Genomic DNA, 22,487 nt, shown 5'->3' with positions numbered 1-22,487 from the left:
TATCTACATCCAATCGAGATACATTGCATTTCTACCTAAAGCTCTTCAGTACCTCTGGTTTCAAAAACTTTCCTGCCAAAGCTAATAAAATGTCTACCAGTGATTCATAGAGAAAAGGTGCCATGGGTGCTTCACTTTCGAACATCGTGAGAAACAATTCCAGCTCTGATGCCAAAGAGTAGAAGAATGTCAATTTTACTTCTAGAAGATTATCTTCAAGAGCACTTTTCACTACACTGAAAGACACAGATGAAATAGAAACTTCACTAACAAATTTCTTTAGGTGGGGTAACGTTTTCATGGCACGCTCAGCAACTGCAGTATTCCATCTGATTGCACAAAATTTCTTGGAAAAAAGCTCTGATCCAGTTATTCTAATGTAATCTGCCCTCCTTGCAGGTAGGTACATGCATAAACAAATAGTAACTGTGCCTCAAAAAACTAACAACGTCCATTTGTATAGCAGAAATTCCAGTTTTGAAAGCACCATAGACCGTATGAAGCCCACAGCTACCAATTTCTAGCAACGATGGCGAATCTTCACCAAAAGTGTCTGTGATATGTATTTTCAAAGCTAACAAAAATGCCCAGTTTACATTGAGGTCATCCATAGATACTTAAAATTAAATGCACCTGTCGGAATAATCCGATCGTGGGAAGCACAAGCTGCAGAACGTACGTCAGCAGGATAACAGACCAGCTTGAACCAGTTTGTATCACGTGATTTAACACCACTTTCGAATCCGATGGTAAAATAAAAGAAAATGGATGTGGGAACTGTTCGTTATTTTCCATTCAAAAATAAAAAAATGGGACGCAATACACTTGATGCTACGTCAATGCAAGCAGATCAATAAACAATAAACGTATTGCCAAATACAACCTACCAAACAAAAATTCCCTGATTTTTCCCAGATTACAATATTCCCTGATTTTTCCAGGTTTTCCAGGGTCAGTAGACACCCTGGTAAATACGGTGTAAATAATTGTTCTAATGTGTTTATTTAGAACTTAAGGTGTTGACGTCAGCCGGGGCTTCGCACCACGAGCCTGATCATCCTCCGTTCCCTTTCCCACCACCTTTCCTACCCGGCATTTGTGTCGTGACGTACGTAGCCGTGTGAGATTCAAACTGCGCGCCACGAACTACAGCAAGAGGGCGCTTAGCTGCAGTGCGCCGCACCCCTAAAATATATTAATAAATATTGTAATCCTTTTACTTTCTGCCCCAAAAGTGTCACGACGCCTATGCATGTGAGTGTCGTTTATTTAACTAATTCATGATGTTTTGTTAATTATTAAGTGCAAGCACGAACAAGGACGCTCTCTAGTGGGCGACGAGGAACTAGCATGCAACTCATTTAAACCATTTTTATTCATATAAGTAATTATTACAGACGGTCTGGACATGGAAGTAATGTACTAATTTTTGTAAAAGGATTTATGTATTTTTCAATAGTAACCCGGGGCACGCCACAGCTAAGTTGTAACGGTAATTGTGTTCGGCGCGAAGGGGCGCCATGTTGCCTCCGAGTCATTCCATATCAAATCAACCAAAGAAAAATTAATTTAGAAACTTCATGTTTCAGATTTATATGATTTTTTGTATATTGGTAATATCAACTAAATACATTATAAATCTATTTTTTCTAAAAAAAAATTTTTGAGTAGTTTTTTTTGTATAAATTTTAGAAAATTGCAAAAATAGCCATTTTTAGCAATGTTTTGGATTACTCAAATACTTGTAGGTTTCCAACTAATGGTGCTAGAAGGCTGTTTGACAGCTCATTTTAAAGGCCATTGAATGGGCTTCAATTTGATATGTAACATGACCAACTTTGGAAAAAAAAAAAATAATTTTTATTTGTTTTCAAAATTTTTAATATTGAATTTCTAAAAAACACCATTTTCATTTTTTTTAAAAAAAAAATATGTTATTCCTACATATATTGGTTAGATTTGTGCCAAATTTCAAGGTGGAGAATCAATGGAATCATGAGTAAATAAAAATGAGAAGTTTAGTAGATGCTTAAGGGGGCATGGTAGATAAATAAATGCTTTAAGCATCAGTTGGACATTATTGGTTTTTGGAAGACAACATTGAAAAACTGCAAAACAACAATCCTACATAATGTTATTTGCCAACTTTATTAGCAGACGTCCTAAAAAGACAATTCTCGAGCGTTGTTTCTTCCGCAGCAATTAAATGTTCGAAATTACCAAGGCAGAAGTTTTGGCTTCAAGTAATCTTCAGTTTTTAATTAATGCATTTAGCTCTGGTTTAGATACCATGCCGCCTTAAGAAATAGTTGCAGCAAGGAAGAGTAGCATAATTTTACATAATATTTTGACTTAGTAAAGTATTCAAATTTTATTGTTATAGACTAAAATTTTTTTACAAATTATAAAACACGGATAACAAATCTTATCTTACATTCATCCAGTGTTCTTTGATTAAACATTTGATCAATATGATAATACAAAGCACGTGATCTTGCTGAACAGATGTAGCCTAAGTTCAAAGCACATGATCTTGCTGAAAGGATGTAGCCTAAGTTATAACTGACAAAATATATAATTTCTCATGAAAAAAATCTGTTTAGTATATATTTAATTATTTACAGTTTTCACTAAGGTTGTGGCATACTTCGTTCAAGCAGGTGTGATGTCTCTACAATCTCTTTTTTAGTGAGTGTAAAAGTTCTCCCAGTTGCTGTACAAGGTTAAACCTTTTTAAGAAGATCTTCAGTTCTAGTGTCTAGTATATCGGCTCTTGGTGTTGGATTAAAAAAGGAAGCAGCAGGTCCTTTGGGATGTAAAATACTGACTTTAACTTTATTATTCTCATTATTTTTTGCCAATATACAGGCAAGCCACCAAAAGTTATCGTATTTCACAGTAACATGTTTTGCCAGTTATAACTTAGGCTACATCCTTTCAGCAAGATCATGTGCTTTGAACTTAGGCTACATCTGTTCAGCAAGATCACGTGCTTTGTATTATCATATTGATCAAATGTTTAATCACAGAACACTGGATGAATGTAAGGTAAGATTTGTTATTCGTGTTTTATAATTTGTAAAAAAATTTTAGTCTATAAAAATAAAATTTGAATACTTTACTAAGTCAAAATTTTATGTAAAATTATGCTACTCTTCCTTGCTGCAACTATTTCTTAAGGCGGCATGGTATCTAAACCAGAGCTAAATGCATTAATTAAAAACTGAAGATTACTTGAAGCCAAAACTTCTGCCTTGGTAATTTCGAACATTTAATTGCTGCGGAAGAAACAACGCTCGAGAATTGTCTTTTTAGGACGTCTGCTAATAACGTTGTGAAATAACATTATGTAGGATTGTTGTTTTGCAGTTTTTCAATGTTGTCTTCCAAAAACCAATAACGTCCAACTGACGCTTAAAGCATTTATTTATCTACCATGCCCCCCTTAAGCATCTACTAAACTTCTCATTTTTATTTACTCATGATGCATCCCATTGATTCTCCACCTTGAAATTTGGCACAAATCTAACCAATATATGTAGGAATAACATACTTTTTTTTTAAAAAAAAGTTGAAAATGGTGTTTTTTAGAAATTCAATATTAAAAGTTTTGAAAACAAATAAAAAAAATTTTTTTTTCCAAAGTTGGTCATGTTACATATCAAATTGAAGCCCATTCAATGACCTTTAAAATGAGCTGTCAAACAGCCTTCTAGCACAATTAGTTGGAAACCTACAAGTATTTGAGTGATCTAAAACATTGCTAAAAATGGCTATTTTTGTTATTTTCAAAAATTTATACAAAAAAAACTACTCAAAATTTTTTTTTAGAAAAAATAGATTTATAATGTATTTAGTTGATATTACCAATATACAAAAAAAAACATGAAAATCTAAGGTGTAGAGGTCTGGTTGATTTCATATGGAATGACCCCTCCCGCAAGCCATGAGCTCATCCCAGTCTCCTTCTACAGCCGGCCGAGAGCGGACGTCTCTGCAGACACCCCGAGGACATCACCGTTGTTTCACCGAGTAGTAGTTCTGTAAATTAATTTATCCAAATCGTTTCTTTTCATCCTCGGGGCCTCTCTCGGTCGAAGAGACTGCATAACTAATAATTATTTACTCTCCGGAGTTTTCTCTCATCTGTGTAGCAAGTAACGGCTTGAGGCGGCCACGTGCGTGGTCCGCCTCCTCACCTAATCTGATTCGTGCTACGGGCGTTTATAGCTGTATCAACGGAGGATCGTGTAAGGACGTGTACCGTGAGTAAATAAAAACCAATTAACTAAGTTACATGTTTTGTGTTCGGGGGGACACGTGGGTCCTTAACCTGGTCAGCGGCGTGTGGGACGCCCTAAGAGCCCACTGTGATAATTAGGAGCGTGCCAGACGCTGAGAGCGGGCTTAGTTAGGGACAGGTGCTGCGTAAAAAATCAGGAGGGCTAATATCTCGCCGCACACGGGCCACGTAACGCCCTGAGTTAGAGTCTTCCAGCCGGGTCCACGTGCCCACTCACGTGGTGGCGCCCATTAATTTCCACCGATATTCCCAACTCAACACCGGTACGCCCTCAGTGTTTTACTGCTATAATTTCTGAATTCTTTTAAAACTGTAAATTTCTGCAACACAAAATATTTTGCATAGATACAAAAAAAAAAGTAAGGTAGCTGCACTCTTGTGATAAACTCATAATGACAATGTTTTCAAGTTAATGGTGGTTTACAAAGCCTGTGAAGATTATTCAATATAAATTATAACAATTAATTATTTTACCTATATCCGTAAATAATTAAAACAACAAATGTAGTGGTTGCCACAAGGTTCATTTTAAAATTAGAACAGGCTTTGAAAGTAAAAATTACAGTAAGGGGAGCCTATTTATCTTTTTTGTGTAAGAAAAGAGTTATTTATTGTATTTTTGTATTTATTGTATTTCAATTGCCTGTAATTTCATCCCAATCTTTAAAAAAATATATATCCCCCCCTCCCCCAACTAATTCAATTTTGAGTGTCTTTTGTAAATTGCTATCTTTAGTCAAACATTTAACTTTCGAATAAATTAATAAAAGATGATGTAATGGTTATGGTGAGGGGAACTTACTTAATGGTGAATGCCAAGTGGTTGCTACAATGTGACTTCTCCCCCCTGTAACTTTAGAGGTGATATGTAGCTGTGACAGACTAGCGAAAATGTGTATGCGTTACGTATATGTGAGCTACAGCTGAGCATGAAGCCTGCGAGGTAGGCCACCCCCAAGACACCAGAGGAAAAAATATGAAGAAAAAAATTACCAGAACATTCTCAAACTGTACACGTGGACGAAGTTTGGTTCATGACCTGCAAGCAGGGCTTAAGATTGTTCTATGCCTAGTCAATGGCTGGTATATAAACCCCCAAGCACAACTACAGTCTTCACACTTTCCAGGTTGCACTCCTTTACCCTTCCCTGGACATCCACAATTGTCTCTCCATTTCTGACCGCTTGTAAACCCCATGAACCTTCACACACCGGAGCATCAAGTCTTCGAACAGTACCACTGTCTCCCTGCCAGGTCCATCCCCTTTGTTGATCTCTTCCTGGGCAATCTCTTGTAAAATGCCATTATCCTTCTGCCTGCCTAGACTCCCCTTACTAGCAACCTCAGCCCAAATTTCATCATTACCCTCCACTTTCTTGTTAATTCTTCTACTTACTTTGGTCTCTTTTCCCTTCACTCCTGACCACTGTTGCTACTACCACACCCATGTGTTGCCATACCTTACCTACCTCCTCTTAAGTGCCATATGGCCTTCTCTGTCTGCTGAACTCTTCCTTCAGTGCCCTCACTATGTCAGTATTCTCCCTCAGCCTAACATTCTTTTTCATTTTAGAAACTTAAGCTCTGCTCTCAATTGGTTTACCTCTTTTTGTAGGTCACCCTCCTTGTTTGCTCATCCCACCTCCTCCTCATCTGTTCTCATTGCTTGGACACCAATATCTAGCCCCTATTTATATCTGCCCTCCATTACTGCTGTACTACTAGGACCCGTTTTTACTTCTCAATCTCCTCAAGTCTATCAAGTCGGCCTACTACTTTTCTATCAGTCCTACACTCATCTCTTTCCAACGATTCCAACTTTCTCATTATATCATTTTCCTTTCACTCAACCTGCTGTAATTTTCCTCCCTCCATTCTTTCCCTCAGCTTCCTCCTCTTCCCGCCCATAACAACTCACTCACAAAACTAATTCCACAGCTACTCCTTCCCATGGTTTACACATGACTACCCTAACACCCTTCCCATTACCTGCAAGTGACTCCCTCTATCTGTCACACATTCAGCATCATATATACCTTTCTCCTCGTGTAGTTATACTTTTCTTATCTGCTGCTTTGATAAGCCACATAACTTACACACTTACTCATCATTCTCAAATATTTCTACCCCCTCTGACACACCTCCACAAAGAGGTGAAACCAATCATTGCAAACATCACCCTGGATGCCACTGTCATTTCTCTACTCTTTACCACAAATTCCTTGCATTTCAACTGCCCACATATCTCTAACCCCACTAACCACGTGCTTAACACCGAACTTTGCCTGACTTAAACGTACTTCCACTCTTTTAGGTTGTCTATTCTTTATGAGCGTTGCTATAGAACACTTCACTTGATACACATATAAAATGAATCACCACAATATATAAATATATATTTATTTAAATTTATTTCTGACATGCAACTACACTAGCTGCTATCATCTTATATAACAATCTTATACTTCAAATAGTTTAGTATTTTGACGAGTGGTTGGTGATAGGTTTATATTATATATTTCAAATAGGTGATATCATGAAAATGGTTGCTTCAGTTAATTACGTCAACTGGGGTGACTTTGATAGAAAAATAATTTTTTATGCTCAAAAATTGTTATTAATTATTTTTTGTTTCAGCTGTTTTATTTTATAGTGAAATACTTCTTATTAATAAACACATTTATAATAGTTTACAAAATTTGCAGTTTGGGTGACTTTGATACCCTGTGGGAAAAAGCTTTAAAGTGACTGTTATATGCTCACATTATAAATGTCACCCAATGAGAAAATTCTGTCAACAGGTTTTGGTGGAAATTTTTTTTTATTTCCTTTGTATAAGGGGTGACATTGATACGTAACTTTATGATGGTAGAAATCTATACATTTTGGAAGTACTTTACATTTTAAATGCACAAAATTAATTACCGGTATTCAAATATGACTGATAGACAATTAATAACATTGCCTTTCACAACAACAAAATCTTGGTCCTTACCCTAAGTTTTTATAGAATATTAATTACAAATAAACTGAAATCTAGGCTATAACTTAACGATACCTAAGTATTTAGCACAGGCTGAATCACACTTTTTAAAAGTTAGCAATTTGTTCCATATAACACTATATATCATAGTACCTGTAGTAGCTATAGGTGTGTCACTGTAGCACTGCAGTAATATCACTCATGTCTACTATTGTCATGTCATCATTCTGAAAACTGTATGATGCACCCGGAACATATTCGTCCAATACCAACACCAAAACCTTGGTCCCTATATATTCTGATGTTATAATATTAATTACAAGCATAGGCGTACCCAGGGGGAGTGTTTTGGGGGTTCAAACCCCCCCCCCCCCACCCCCGAAATAAGGCAAGAAAATAATGAACACTCATGTCATTCTAGCTCAATTTCTAAACACAGAGCAACGAGAGATAAAGTCACCAAGCAACCCAATTGGTAAGTAAACGTAAACAAATTTGAATTGCAGTGGTTGGTTCGTGATAGGTTAGTCTAAATTCTCAAATCGCGGTGATTGGTCTATGGAATAATCAGTTCAACTCTACTGTGATTAAGTTTTAGATTTGCTTAGTAGAATTGGACATTGAGTAACCGTAGTGATTGCGACCTAATTTCATACAAAACTCTATAAAACTTTTAAAACGTGAGGGGGGGGGGGGGGGGATGGGACGTTTTTGGTAGTTTTGTCAAGTCAGGTACTTTCATTTAAATACTGTACATTGGTATGTATAACATGAAGAAAAAAGTTTGATTATCGCAAGGTGCGTAATTTTAAAAGACTGTTACAAACATTGAAAAACTGAAATGTAAATTTCTCGCCTCTGATGAAAGGGACCTCGTTTAGTGCAACGTGGTGTGAAGTTGTGTTTGAGTCAGTAGCTTAATGACCTGAACTCAATGTGTAGGTGTTTTTAGCGAATATTGTAATAGAACAATATAATTTAATATATATATAGATAATATACTAGCTGCCCGACCCAGCTTCGCACGGCTATACTAATGGGGAAAAAATGAGACTAAATATCCCATTTACAGTAATAATAAATGAAATAAAATGCAATTAATTTCAACAAAAATTTATTACAATGCTTTGTAATGTACCGGAGAGAAAACGAGTAGCACCGATGGTTTCCCGACTCGTGCACGCAACGTACAACTGATGTACCCGTACTTCGCTACGGCAGTCTACAGGCAGAACACTTGCGCCGCTCATTATACATGCCCCTCCTTGTGGGTACGCCACTGTCGCACCTCGAATGGAAAAAAAAATCAAAGCAATGCTCGTTGCCATGGAGACGCAGAAAGCATAAACAATGCAAAATCCCGCTGTCCCACTGTTGCCAGGGCTTAACCACCCTTGGGAGTTGATTTTCGGAAAACGTCATCCTGCATACTATGAGGAACATTACTGTCAAGTTCAAGTCTGTAGGATATAAAATTAAAAAAGGGCAATTTTTGATATTTAAAGTCCCCATAAAATTTCAACGGTAATGAGGACTGCACTAACAGTGAATTAGTTGTTGCCATAGAGACGAATGAAGCATCAACAAAGCAACAGCCGTTGCCATGGTGATTTTCTACCAAAAACTGGAATTTTGATATTTTACACCCCCAAAACTCCCTTTGGGAGCTGAGTTTCGGAAAATCTTATCTTAGTGAGCATCTACATACATCACAAAATGAGTAATTATGCTAAGTTTCAATCGGTTGAAAGATTTCAAGTCAATCGCAATGAGTCAGTCAGTGGTATTTCGCACAAATATATTTTTAAATTTAAATAATTTTACATAAAATAATAATTAAATCTATACATAAATATGCCTTGAATTGAGAAAAAAATCGATCTAAGCGATGCTCGTTGCCATGAAGACGCAGAAGGTATAAACAATGCAAAATCCCGTTGTCATGGAGATGGAGTACCCACTGTTGCCAGTGCTTAACCACCCTTGGGAGCTGATTTTCGGAAAACGCTGTCATTAATCGAAATAAAATGTAGCATATATATAAAGTTGGTGTTTTATTTTCGGTATGTAATTTCACATTTCCAGAGTAACCATACGTAATAATAATACTTCCGTGACTTAGACCATTTTTGTTTCAAAAAAGAGCTTTCCAAATGTGTCTAAACGTAAGCTAAGAAATGATTTTGGAATCAGCTAAACAATTAAACAAACTTTAATACATTTTAATATAATATTTTATATGCAAACACCTAGAAGACATTAGGAGGTTATAGTTTCATCTGTTCACCCGTCAAAAGTATAAAGTTACCAAGCTTTAGACGGACGAGTGATGACATTTTTCAGTCCATCTTATTGGGTGCAGGTCACGTAATTGACAGACGGATGACGGATGGACGGGCTATTGTAATTCCGGCCTTAGTTGCTAACACCCTTACAGTCAAATTATACAGCAATTATTCTATTGTCATGCCGTCAACTTATTAGGAATAAGTTTGTTAAGTGCGTACGCAAATTCGTTAAGTTAACTAATTATTTTTATATTTTATTTATATCTTCTTTTTTTTTTGGGGGGGGGGGGGGGTTTGTAGGTATTTTAATATTGTAATGTGAACTTACTTAAGTTAATTGAAAGAAAAATTATGTACAAATTACATATCAACAATAGCCCAGGTTAAAAAATGAAATTTGAGACTATTCTATTTATTTACTCAAGAAATAATTAATTTTTGGTGTTTATGCAGTTTTTCTTATAAATATGGAAGAACACCCCCCGAAAAAAATTCCTGGGTACGCCTATGATTACAAGTAAACTGAAACACATTCTCATATAGTGAGTGGTAATTTTAAACCATGAAGCAAACATTTTACAAACATGTCACAAAGCTACACACGCACATAGACACAGCCCTCATTCACTACGACGGCCAATAACCAACTGAAGTCTAAAGCCCCACTGTAGCAAGAACCTTTGAAAGTCTCCCCATCTTAATTTCTTTTACATCCAGTGTAAAATTGAAGTGATATCTTAGTCTATCGCCTGACGGAATGATGCCACTCATGTCTACTACTGACACAACATTATTTCGAGGACTGAAAACAGTTTTATTAGTATCCATTGACTTTAATGCCAGAACTTCATATTCTTTAATGTTACCAGTACCAGTACGCAGCACTGACTGGACTATGCATACATATGTGAAGTGAACCGTTTATTTTTTTCCAGACAGGAACTTGACGAGAACATATGCTCCTGGTTGCAGATTATCTTCATAAGGATCTGCATATTCAGGCAGGGTATCTTCTACTGCATGTGTCTCAATTTCATGATGTTCGTCATCAGAATCATCATGAAAATTTACTACCCATCACCATCACTCATAGAAGAATCTGTATCATTGACAGGTGTAGAAACACTCTTTCCTGGCTCTACAACAAGTTTCCTCTTTTTAGCACGTGTGTTCATACTTTAGTTTGTGCCCGGAAAACGTTTCTTTTCAAAAATTCTACAAGAGAATCATTAATTGCACCTTCAACAACTATACTCTTGCGAGGAATTTTAGACAGCACTCTATCTCGATTTAGCAGGACAATACCAATGGCTTCAAATCTGCTTGCAATATTACAAGCCACAGCGCCAATTTCACATTCTGTATTTCCCTTGGACTTTGTCTTGTCCATTTTCCTCAATTCTTAAGCTAACAAAGAGGGGAACACTTCTTTACGTAGAGTGGATTCATGTGGATGCTGCATTTTCCATTCTGTAAGGACTGCTCTCCAAGCTATTTTCATAGGCCTGAAGAAGCACACATCAAGTGGCTTGCAGATATGCGTATAATTCGGCGGCCAGCACGTGAACGTAATGTTAACTTCACAGAGGCGTAACACCTCCTCAGTGAAATGAGATGCCAAATTATCACCAATAAGCACTTTTCGACCCTCAAGACGTTTCGCGTGTGGAAGTAAAATGAATTCAAACCAGTCAGTGAAACATTTTGTTCCATTCAGCCATGACTAGTCCTTTTTAACTTGGCTTGATATGTTTTACTTTTGCCTGGAAAACTTATAACAGCAAGATAATTTTATTCTGATGTTCTGTAGCTAATCTTGGCATACAAATATTAAATATCAATGTCATCCCAAGAAAACTATCAAAGATACCCCCAACACAAAATAGGATCTAGAAAAGATTTAAACATTTTGAGCTTATGTTTTGTTTACTCATTTTGTTCAAAATGCAGTGAAGCAGTTGTCATTAAATAGCTGAAAAAAATGTATACATTTATATAATACATACCTCACAATTTATTTACATGTAAAAAAAAAAAAAAGAAAATGATTAGTTTGAAGTGCACTTCAGCCACATCGCCGATGACGTCTTGGCACGGCCACCGGCTTCCATCCCACCGTCTACTCTCCCTCTCTTTCAGGGCCTCGTCGTCTCTCTCTCCTTTCTCGCTTCCCCTCCCGGCTGAGCTCTGTGCAGGCGTGCTAGGCCTAAGGCTATACTATTTAAGCCCAAGAGAGCTCAGATCCTTATTTGTCGTAAATTTTTCGGCGGTTCAATAGCTTTCAGATTGAGTAAAACTGTAACTAGCATGTAGGAGTCCACGAGACGTAGGCAAAGAGTGGCGTGGTGATAGGAAACGAACATGTTAGCTCGCTGCAGTGAATCCGACTTGGGGAGCGTAGCTCCATGAAGTTGCCCTGTTTCGTCAACCTGGGCCAGGTTCACGTGGTTTGACTTACTGATGAAATACTGTTTCTTAATAACCCCTTGAGATAAGTTATTGTACTCATATATCTTCCTTGCTAATTGTAATTTCTGTAACGTATTTAACCTTTTGTGTGTTCACTATGCAGACCTGCCAACATTCAAATTTAAAAAATCATGAGGTCCTCGATAAAAATTTTCAGGCCCATAAATACAAGTTAGAAATAAAAAACAACAAATGAAAATCTTTAAATTTAAGTGACATACCTGTACATATGTTACATGGTCTCTGCTTCAAAATTTATTTCAACAAATTATAGGTTGCAGATTTAATTTAGTTGAACATAATTTAGCGCTGTTGTGTAGTGATCATGCAGGGCCGCATAAAAAAAGATGTAAAATAACATTCTGCTCGTGTAACACTATTATCACTGTTCACAGCAAAATTAATTTTTTTATTGGAAGCAATACACTTCACGTGTTAGTTGTGTTTTTTTGTAGCGACATGTTTCACAATGTCTCCTCTTCCACTATGCGAGATAGAAAAATCAGCACGGCACATGCTACAAAATGCAAAATTGCTTCCTTTACGTGACTCGAGTATTGATGGAAACTCGTTACTGTAAGCTTTAATAAAACTTGTTTTGTAACTTTTACAAACAAAATCTTGGGGCCCCAAAAAATCGTGAGGAAACACTATTTTGGCGTGAGGGCGTGAGATGGACCTTAAAATCGTGAGCCTCACACCAAAATCGTGAGAGTTAGCAGGTATGACTATGTTTCTTACGTGGGACATTGGCCAGTCCCGGCATATTCCGCCCGCTAAACACGTGTAGATAAGTTTACGTATTCGAGAGAGAATTTTTCGATTTTGTATGCTAATGTAATCTATTTATTTTGATTGTCTTTGACATTGACCCATCAAGGTAACAATAATTATTGAGTGTAGCACTTGATAACCAATTGGTGCTACTTAGCACTTGAAGTTGCTGTTTCAAATTTATTCTTTTCGTATTTCTTGTATAGTCGGGCGCATAATTGTAAACCTAACAGTATTATTGTTGTAACAGTTATATTTTCTGTGTGTCCTTATATTGTTCAACCTTTAGAAGTTCCGGAAAATAAGAGAGCTGTTGTATGTTAATAAAGAAATATGATATAAATTTTGTTTCTGTTGACAACACAATAGGCCAGGCTCCAGGCCTGTTAAAGCACAGGCCATTTACGAATTTTTGATAAACTGCTTCACGTGTGCATGTAAGCAGTAAAGTCTGTGGTGTACAGGCAGATTACTCAGTACGTTGCAAGTTACTATAAAAACTAATGCTGGCAAGATTAACAAAGACAACAAGACAATACAGCAGCTTTAAAACTCACTTTTGCCAACCATATATTCCAAGTTTGATTACAACTTCATTGTTTTGAAGGAAAAAACCAGAAAACAAAATATTTCCTCATTATCAATGTTGCCCAAAATTAACAAAGTCACCCCAATGGATGGCATCCATTCTAACTAACATATTCAACCAAAAATAATGTGACTGAAAATAATTTGACACCAAACTTTTTGATTATTAGTTTACAAAAAGACTCCATGGATTGAAAGTAATAGCAACTGAAAATAATTTTAATAATCAAATTGATTAAATATTCATTAGTCCATTTCTGGTGCCACTTTCATCAGCAGAGAGATTTACAGTGTCTCTCTTAAAACATCAAGTCACAGTTAGAAAGCAAAAGAACCCAATGACATACTCCAATTGCACCTTAACCTTCATCGAGCATCTCTCATATATCATGATTTTGCAGAGGTTCTGGAAGCCCCAGACTAAAGTGACCTAAGTGATGTAGTTTGCAGGCAGTGCATGTAGTTTTTCAACTAAATAGAAGTTCAGGAGGCAGTAATTAACAGTGGTCTAGAGGCATAAATGACATTAATGAGGCAGAACCTATAGTTATTCGACTAAGCTGTTCTCAAATTAAGATACTATTTCATAGTTTTGGTAAAAACTATAGCAATATATTCAGGTAAACTGGTAATTTTCTAGAGTACCTATATGAACTTATGAAAAATTAAAAATAATTATTTCAAAATAGCTATTTTTGTTTTCCTCTCACTATATTTGATGAATCTGTAAAATAGCATTACCAAATTTTACATACTTTACCATTTTGAATAGTTCCTTAAGTTAAGTTAGACACACTAAATATATATCCGACTATAAAACAGTAGAGCATATAGTAGTTGGTTAGGTTAAATACGGTATAAATACTGTGAAATCATGTGAATAATTGGCTAGGAATTACCTACTATGCTGGAATCAAAATATCTTAACGATCAAAATGCAATGGGCGGCATAAATATTTTCCTAACCAATCATATATGCTACATTTGTGACAGCAAAATAAAATTGGTAAACATAATAGGATTTTCTGATTCTATTTCCATCGGCGCAATGTTGCTGAAATGAGCACGAGAATTTGGTTTTAGAATGTTAGTTAACATCACACGTGTGGCTGAAGTTATTGTTCATAAACAAATAACAACAGGTGTTCTGGGGTCAAACTAACTGGTGGATAGGTAATAAAATAATGCTTATATTTTTAAGGCCTATTAATTAAATTAGAGTGAGAAATCTTAAATATGATAACTTACAAATACTGATCAATTAACTACTAATTATGGATATAAAAAAATTTATTAAATAATCTATTTAAACAAATTTGTAAACATTGATCACTGTTATATGTGGCTATTCTGCTGGAGAACAACTTTTTTTGAAAAGGGGAAGGGGGGGGGGGGGTTGGGGAAATCCAAACAACATTTTTTTTGTTCACTGACATGTATTTACCATCATTCGTTAAGAATTGTGTTATGCTGCTTCCAGTAGCGTAATATTTTAACAAGGGTAAAATAAAAAAATTCCGAAAATACTTTTTTAAACAATAAAAACGTCCTATTTACCCTGAAAACAGCATTTCTAAATTCTGACTGGTTTCTGAGAAATCACAGTTTATAGGTTTCATTACAAAACCTGAGAATTGACGTGGCCACCACCATTTCTTGCTTACTGTATGGATCTTGTGTTAGTATGTTTTGGAGTACTATAGTCAAATTTTGAGAATGGTTGATTAGGTTAGGTTAGCTACATTGAAAATAGTTTATAAAGCATTGTGGATGTCTGGTTAGGTTAGTATGGCAGCAATAAATAATATTAATGGTTACTTAGGAACTACCAATTTAAGATGTTAACCTAAGCGAGCATTTTCAGAATTTCTCATTATTTTTAATGAATCTAGCCTAACCTTAACAACCGTCCACATTTTTAAAAAGTATTTTTAATGTAGCTCGACTATGAAGACGTTATGAACATCATTCATGCACGTTTTTATCCTACATTATGTGCTACAAAGTTGCTCAAGGAAGCGGAGAACTTCAGCAACCATTAGTGTGCTTTGGAACTGTTTGAACCTTGAAATGGACTTGTGTGAACTGGTTGTTATGCAAGGTGGTAAGTAGGACTTATTACTAAGAAAATATTAAAAATATTTTACAGTATTTTTAATGCAGCTTTTCTAAACTAACCAACCATTCACAATATTTTCAATTATTTTTAATGGAGCTAACCTAATCTAAAAGACAAATCTCTCAATGTCACAAATTTGTAATACTTATACCAAACATGCACGAACGTGGCTTCGGAATGGACTGTTGTGAATATTAGATTTGGTGATCCTGTGATTCTCTATTTATAAGAACGTTAAAAAAATGGCAACAGCTGTGTCAATACACATGTATTGTAAGGTAAAATAAAACCAATAATTTCTAAGAAACCAGCAGAATTTAAAAAAATTATATTTTTCAGGTTATTTTTGTAATTTATTATTTTTATTTCTGAGAAAGCTGCTACATATGAATATAACGAACTATAAGGATGCTTCTTAATACTATCAGAAATAAACTAAGGAATTGAATAAAAATATTTTCCTACATTAGCATTGTTTTTATTATATGGCTCCATTACACTTCACAATAACAAAAAATACTTTAGGGCAAGTGGGGGTAATTGTGAGACAAAAATAGAACTTTTGCTATATCTTTTTTGATAGCAATTGAAAGTTATATGTCTTTTTGGTAAAATATGACAACTGGCATCATTTATCAGATCCCTGTCCATTTTTTGCATTTTCTTGTAGCAGAAAGATGTTAAGACTCAAAAAACCTTTTCTCATTTTTTCCCGCTATAAGGGAAATTATGAGACAAATGTGGGGGAAAATGAGACAGTCTGTTTTCTCAGTATATATTAGTAAGAAGAAGTTATGTGGGCAATGGTGAGACAGAGCATGTCTTAAAATATAAGTGACTAAATTTTTGTATCCAAGTACTGAAAATCACGCCAGCAATAGACATTTGAAAAATGTTTTAAAAAATAATGAAAAAGTATTTACTTTTGCTGAAGCAAATTTATTGTTTTACATAAAGATAACTATTATATACCCTTAATAGTAATTTTTTTTAAAAGTAAAATTAATTTTAAAATAGTTTACTAAACATTTTTGAGTAATTATTACAAAATAAACAGAGGCTTGCATATATTTAAGTTGCAAACTAATTGATGAACATCTTGTCAATCCTGCACTAATTTTACATTACAACAAAAAATACTCGAAAAAAATCTTTAGTCCTATGCTATTTTTTCCAAGATTGTGGGTAGGCCTATAATGGTTATACAAGTGTCTTGATCAGGCCTACATCTGTAAAATTTCCGTTGGTTGAATGAACCTATACTTTATCCTATCTCCTACTGAAACAATTTGTGGGGCAGGAAGTTTGCGTATTATGTATTTTACATTGATGACTGTTCAGTTTTTTTTTAATTTTTTTAATTTCGGACTATTATTCCTGTAAAAGAACACATTAAAATCTTAGCATACACTAGTAAATACATAAGACATCAAATGCTCAATCCAATCTCGAGTAGGTATGGCAAATTTTCAAATGAGGCTATTTTAGTTGCATTTATCAGATGTTGGCCCCCTACCACATTTCCCTTAACAATTACATTAAACCTGTCATTAAAATGTATCCCTGTTATTGGATAAGCTTCTACAATTAATAATTTAGGTTAGGTTCTTTACACCATGCTGTGTTTACCTAATTTAATAAAAAATTTTGAAAACTATAATGCCTATGGCACTAGGTATTACAATGTAGGCCTGCACTTTTTAACCCTTAGCCGGAGACGTGAAAATATTTGACATATCTGGTGACGTGGTGTCCCTCAGACCCCAAAATGTTTTGTAGAAGTTAACTGATTAAAAATTATTTTTGTTCCATGTAAAATTATTTAATGCATTTTTTATACTTATTAATTAAATTAAAAAATAAATTAGTAAATAATTATTTACCAATTATAAAATACAATTTTTTCCATTGGTGCTTGCTCAAATAAATCTAAAAATGCCTATTTGTAATAATTGCTTTTTTAAAAAAAATAAGCAGATGGTAGCCTAAAAGTTTTATTTGCTATTCAATATAGATATAGTGACAAAACAAAATCTAGAAAACTTCTATGAATAATAAGACTTTTTCATAAAATCTACAACAGATAAATTTTCCCAAAAAAAGAAATTACTTTTTTCCCCTCCAAATATTTTCCTTGCATAACCAATGCTTAAACCACATCAATATATATAATAGAGCTAACTATAAAGCACATGCATACTTATATATTTTGAAAATGCCATTTTTACATAAAATATATTAGCCGAACATTGTTTGAAAAAATTAAATTTGTACGAAAAATCACATTTGTTTGCTCTGCAATCATCACACATTGCTTTTCCACACACACTTTGATAACTTAAGTCACTAAGAATATCTTTCAACCACTTAGAAATAGTTTCGTCATAATCTGGATCGCCCACACGTACACATGTTCGTTTAGAAGCCTTTTTATCACTTCTCAGATAGAAACATAACTGGTGACGTGGTGCCACTACGACCCCAAGTTATCTTTTCGACCTGATATCTAGCGCCAGACAGCGTAAACAAAACTGACACTACAGGAGGAGACTATGTGATATCCAAGCGAAAGGTAGATGGCACCACAAGCAAGTGCCTTGAACTGCACATAGATGGCAGCAAGTTAAAGTTTTGCTGGGGTCACGGAGACCCCACGTCTCCGGATAAGGGTTAATATAACCTAATCACACTATTTTAACATTAATTTTGTGCAAACTCACACAACAATCCGACAAATTCTCATTCACAGGAATTTTAGTACTGTCTCAAAATTTCCCTCCGCCCAACAGAATAATTACCTATTTTGTCTCATAATTATCAAGGCATTAATAAAAAAAATCTAATAATTGAAAATTGAATGTTAACAGATTACTGTATTCCTCATTCAATTCTACTAATAGAGTATGTGATCACATTTATAATACTCCTATTAATTTTGATAGCCAACGAAATTTCCAAAGTATAACACAAAAGTTTTTACTTATTAAATATAGAGGAGTTGAAAATGAATTTTTTTTTAACACTATTAAGATGGCAGTATTTTTCTGGGGAAAATTTTAGTAGTAAGTAAGGAATGTTTGCAGCATTATAATATTTGATAAATATTTAGTGTACGGATTAGCGTCAAAAATTTTTTTAAAAATCTGAAATAACTTTCATTATATGCTCTTTTACGCCCTCTTTTCATTACAGCCTGCGGAGATAAGAAATTCCAAATACTTTAGGAGATATCGAATTTTTTAATTTTCATATTTGGGCGATATTTGTAAAAAAAAAATTTTGAAATTCCGAAAATACTTTTATTCTGATCTCTTTTAACTTCCTATTTTCATTAAACCCGGCGGAGATTAGAAATTCCAAATACTTTAGGAGATATCGAATTTTTAAATTTTAATCCTGTGCACTCATGCGGCATTCATTCACCATTGTTGCTTGTTTACAAGTATGATTTTTTTTTTCGACGTACGTGAACGGGGAAACCTAAGATGCACATAAAGTTCTGCCATTCCCGATTACACCCGAACAATTCACCTTCGGCCAACCTCGGGTTTATTTATTAATATTTATATTTCTCCGTTTATTTTAATGTAGCTATACTAACCTAACTAACCGTCCATAGTGTTTTAAAGTGTTTTAATGTAGCTAACCTAACCGACCACTTTTAATATTTCAATTCATTTTTCCTGCGCAAAAATAAAACAAATCCCAAAGTTGGCTGAAGGTGAATTGTTCGGGTGTAATCGGGAATGGCAGAACTATGTGCATCTTAGGTCCCCCACGTGAACGACTACATCATGTAAAAAGAAAATTACGTGAGTTACTACCGTTCATCCTTTGTCCCGGTTTGTTAGGTCAGGTCAGCTACATTATAAATACTTTAAAACTAAACAACCATTAAAATTAATTTTATTATTTTTAATGTCCATTCAGTTTCAAAGTATTTATAATGTAACTGACCTGACCTAATCTATCTTTGTCCCGTTTTGTTAGTTCAGGTCAGTTACATTATAAATACTTAAAACTATACAGTAAAATTAATAGATATTATTTTTAATTTCCATTTATTTTGAAGTATTTATAATGTAACTAACCTTACCTAATGGAAAATTTCTGTTATTTAGGCATTCACGCACACACGGCAAAATATAAAATGGCGACGGTCGAATGATTACATAGGTCTTGTATTGCAAAATAAGAACGGCAATATCTCCAGAAGTAATTGGAATTTCTTATCTCCGCAGGCTGTAATGAAAAGAGGACGTAAAAGAGCATATAATGAAAGTTATTTCAGATTTTTAAATTTTTTTTTGACACTAATCCGTACACTACATATTTACCTAATATTTATTTCAAATAAAAAATAAGCTTTCCATTGAAACTGTTTACATGTCTCATAATTCCCCACATTTCAGCTGTCTCACTATTACCCCCACTTACTTTATAATAGTGCGGATGGTTGGTTACAATAGGTTAGAGATTTTTCAAAACTTTTATGTATGTTAACAGCTAGTTAGTTTAAGGTAGTTGCATTAACAATACTGTACAATCATTTGAACAAAAGAGCAGATATTACCTATGTAAAATGTAGGTAACCAACTGTTCTCAAACTTTAATGGTTTAACTAATGAAGGTAATATAACCTAACGTCACCAACCATCGAAACTATTTGAAGGTATTTTAAGTGTAGCTAACCTAAACTTCCCAACCTTTCTCACAATTTTACACTATTTAAAATGTACCTATCATAATTTTTTAAATGGTCAGTTACTGGTAAACTACTTGCAGTTTCACAACACACTGTTAGATAAAGATTCTAATACACGTCAGAAATTAAATAAACGCATACTGAATGTTTATTACCATTTTTACGGAAAAGTTTCTCTTCTTCAGAATTACCGTATTGGTATGGTAAGAAATCAGAAAATTGCGCCATGGAATAAAAATTATGTATCTTGGAAATTTTTAAGCCATTAAAACTTTATAATCCGATATTTATTAGTTATCCGTGATATTTAAAAAAGCCTAATTTACTTTACTAGTATTTAACTAAAAGTGTCATGCTACTTACCGGCAATAAGATTTTATTGATACTAATAAAATTAATTTAAAGGCTACTAAATTTTTACCTTCAGTTTTCAACTTCCAGTATCCTGCAACAAGATTCGTAAATTACCTTTACCAGATCACAACACTTCCTGACATACAGCCGAAATTCATTTCTTTCAAGGTGACCTTAGCGTCTTAACCAAAACACCATCACCCTAAAACCGTGAACCAAACGAGCATAGATAAGCGCATAAAAATTGCAAAAAAATTTCGCTCCAACGAAATGTTCGTAAAAGAAGAAAAAATATTATATTCGAGTGTGGATTAAGCCATGTTGAAAACACCTATTAGAAAACATTTAAAAAATATGGCTGTGAAAGATCTAAACCTAACTGGAGGTTTAAAACATATTTCACAGAAGAACAAAATCGACCTGTCCAATTGAAGAGCATGCCATTTCAAAGCTATTTATTGTAGCTTAATAGGAGTAATTACAAAATTTACTAGAATGGTTGGTTTCAAAAAAGTATTTTTATTATGTCTATATTTATTTTTGTGTATATGAAACTGTTATTTATATATAAATTGTTATCTGAGGTTAAAGTATGATACTATCACAACTTAAATTCTAGCAACATACGATTCTAGGTTAGGGACACGGGGTAGCCTAGTGATTGCTGGTTAGGATTATTTAGTGGATTTCATTATGAGGGAGCGCCAGTCTAGCCGCTGTGGTTGCGTGGGTCGTAGGCCCCAGTGTGGATCACTAAATTCGCAGCTATGATTAACCTTTTAACTTTGGGCAGCGAAACAATTCTACGTGGTTACAAGAGCTTACAAATAAAGCCTGCTCCTGTGCACTGTTCTTATCCGGTAAGCATAATTCATCTCCTGGAGAAATACTTGTTGCTTTTTGTGTTGGCTGAAACACTGGGATGAATGCCACCACACACTTAACACAGCTCTTCACCACCCACACTATTATCGTTTATCGATTTTAACATGTTCTCTGGAGAACAATCGGGAATTCAGTCGTCATCCTAATCAGTACACACAGTTTATTTTTGTTGTCCTTGGAATGGAACGTACATACATCCTAGGCCACATTATGTTGTCTACTGCCTGGCAGCAGTGTCGCCAACTTCCTCTGTGCGGGCAGCACGAGAGGTGAGTTCAGCCAGAGGGATACAGTGCTGATGGGTCGGGGACTGGGCATTACAGTCACAGGAGGTACAATGTCAAACTGCTCTCCCTTCTCCCTGGAGAAGACCGATCTAACCACGCGATCGATACCATGTGGCATTGTTGCACTCCAAGCACTGGCTGCAGGACCAAGCCTATGGCTCCTGGGGTGGCCGCAGCTTGTAGGTTCCACGCTCTGCCCTCAGGTCGTCCTGCGGTGTGAGCTCAGGGGCGGTTGCAACAGCATCGGCCCACGGGGGTGTGGGTGCCCAGATGTTTGTCATGCTGGATACCCAGATGTTTTTCATGCTGGATGGTGTCTGCAGCTTATAGGGTCGCCTCTCGCACTCTGTCATACCGGGCGGAGGTGTGGGTGCCCTGTTGTCTGTGGGTTGTAGTTGGTAGTTCTGTCTCGCCCTCTTTGGTCCGATTGGTGGCATTGACGCTATCGGGGTGTTGTCTTTCGTTACATATTCCTGCAGTCGCGTTGACCAGTGGCGCTTTCGCTTGGGCCTACCCACCTCATGTTGATCTGGCTCGTCCACTCGGATGCTTAACATCGCGACTGAAAGTGTCTCCTGGTGGCCTTATCCTCCTCAGGTTGGGGTCAGACACGGTTTTGCTTCTCGTTAGTCCAGATGACTGGATGGGGACTGTTTGGGTGGTTGCTTGCCCTGTTCTTGGAGCTCTACTATCACCATTTCTGTTATCATGAGCAAGCATCTTCAATGCTGG

The 22,487-nt window shown here is 35.4% G+C and overlaps 1 protein-coding gene across 3 annotated transcripts in view; it reads right to left on the bottom strand.

The window, feature by feature from the left end:
• Positions 1-20,805, bottom strand: part of LOC134529313 (ATP-dependent 6-phosphofructokinase) — a 133,321-nt gene extending 112,516 nt beyond the window's left edge. For all 3 annotated transcript variants that reach the window (XM_063363244.1, XM_063363245.1, XM_063363246.1), the window contains exon 1: positions 20,651-20,805. The gene's annotated coding sequence lies outside the window, so the exon portion shown is untranslated. The remainder of the gene's footprint in view (positions 1-20,650) is intronic.
• Between the last annotated feature and the right edge of the window lie 1,682 nt (positions 20,806-22,487).

Source organism: Bacillus rossius, chromosome 2 (assembly GCF_032445375.1).
Source record: "Bacillus rossius redtenbacheri isolate Brsri chromosome 2, Brsri_v3, whole genome shotgun sequence".
Taxonomy (NCBI): domain Eukaryota; kingdom Metazoa; phylum Arthropoda; class Insecta; order Phasmatodea; family Bacillidae; genus Bacillus; species Bacillus rossius.
Note: the sequence above shows the minus strand (reverse complement) of the source record. Positions and strands in the feature narration are given on the sequence as shown.